Source organism: Gossypium hirsutum, chromosome A07, assembly GCF_007990345.1.
Source record: "Gossypium hirsutum isolate 1008001.06 chromosome A07, Gossypium_hirsutum_v2.1, whole genome shotgun sequence".
NCBI classification, from domain to species: Eukaryota; Viridiplantae; Streptophyta; class Magnoliopsida; order Malvales; family Malvaceae; genus Gossypium; species Gossypium hirsutum.
Genome location: NC_053430.1, coordinates 52,967,215 through 52,968,819, shown reverse-complemented (window position 1 = coordinate 52,968,819; position 1,605 = coordinate 52,967,215). Strand labels below are relative to the sequence as shown.

At 38.7% G+C, this 1,605-nt stretch overlaps 1 non-coding gene across 1 annotated transcript; it reads right to left on the bottom strand.

The window, feature by feature from the left end:
- Nucleotides 1–234: 234 nt before the first annotated feature.
- Nucleotides 235–341, bottom strand: LOC121204354 (small nucleolar RNA R71). The gene has a single exon (XR_005899281.1). It is a non-coding gene; the product is annotated as a small nucleolar RNA R71 (small nucleolar RNA).
- Nucleotides 342–1,605: the final 1,264 nt, after the last annotated feature.

The window sequence follows — 1,605 nt, the reverse complement described above, 5'->3', positions numbered from 1 at the left end:
ATGGTTTGTAGGATGAGGATACCAACTCTCACTTAGCAAACTTTTTGGAACTATGCGATACATTTAAAATTAATGGTGTTTCTGATGATGCCATTCGTCTTTGGTTATTCCCTTTTTTCATTGAGGAACAAAGCTAAATAGTGGTTGAACTCGTTACCACGAGGGTCAATTACTAATTGGGAACAAATAACTAAAAAAATTTTACTAAAATATTTTTTGCCAGCTAAAACGACTAAATTACGTAATGATATCTCTTCGTTTGTGCAGATGGACTTAGAAACTCTTTACAATGCACGGGAGAGATTCAAGGACTTACTAAGAAAGTGCCCTCACCATGGGTTACCGCTTTGGCTTCAGGTTCAAACATTCCACAATGGCCTAAATCCTTTGACTCGACAAATGGTTGACGTAGATGCTGATGGAACCATCAATAATAAAACACCTGAAGATACTTATGAGTTTATAGAGGAGATGTCACTGAATAACTATCAGTGGCAAGTCATGAGGAAAAAGCCAACAAAAAAGCTGGTGTTTATAATGTCGATTCGGTCACCATGCTCTCTAATCAGGTAGAACTCTTGAATAAAAAAATTGATGGTTTTCTTAGTTCTTCACAGGTTCACCCAGTAATGCAATGTGAAGCAAGTGGAAGTGGATCAAGCAATTCGGAATACCAACCTTATGGCCACGACATGGATAACGAGTAGTTAAATTACATGGGTAATAATTCTCGAGCTCAAAACAATCCATATAGTAGCACTTATAATGCAGGTTGAAGGAACCACCCAAATTTCCCATGGGGAGGCCAAGGAAATCAGAGACCACCTCCAGGCTACCAACAACCACCCTACCAACAGGAAAAGAAGTCGAACCTTGAAGAGATGCTCGCAAAGTTTATATTAGTGTCAGAAAATCATTACCAGAACACCGAGATAGCACTTAAAAATCAACAAGCGTCGATCCGAAGGCTCGAAACTCAGATAGGCCAGCTGTCCAAACTAATTTCGGAAAGACCACTAGGAAGTTTACTTAGTAACACCAAATCAAAAGAGCATGTAAAAGCAGTTACACTAAGGAGTGGGAAAGTGTTAGCGGAATCTGAAAAGAAGCTAACACAAGAAGCCGTGGTAAGCAAAAGGGGGAAGAAAAACCCAAAAATAGTGACAAACCAGTGCCGAAGGAATATAAACCACCAGTTCCATACCCAACAAAATTGAAAAAATACCGCATTGATGCAGAATTCGGTAAGTTTCTTGAACTTTTTAAGCAATTACTTATCAACTTACCTTTTGTTGAAGTCATCTTGCAGATGCCTACATACGCAAAATTTTTGAAGGAGCTTCTAACAAATAAAAGGAAGTTCGAGGACTTATCTATAGTAGAACTCAACGAGGAGTGCTCAGCCATACTCCAAAACAAGCTGCCAACCAAACTGAAAGATCCAGGAAGTTTTACTATCCCTTGCTTAATTTGTAGTCTGAATGTTGAGAAAGCACTAGCTGATTTAGGCGCTAGCATTAATTTAATGCCATATAAAATGTTCAAACAACTTGGTCTTGGGGAACCTAAACCTACTAGGATGAGTATTCAATTAGTCGATAGATC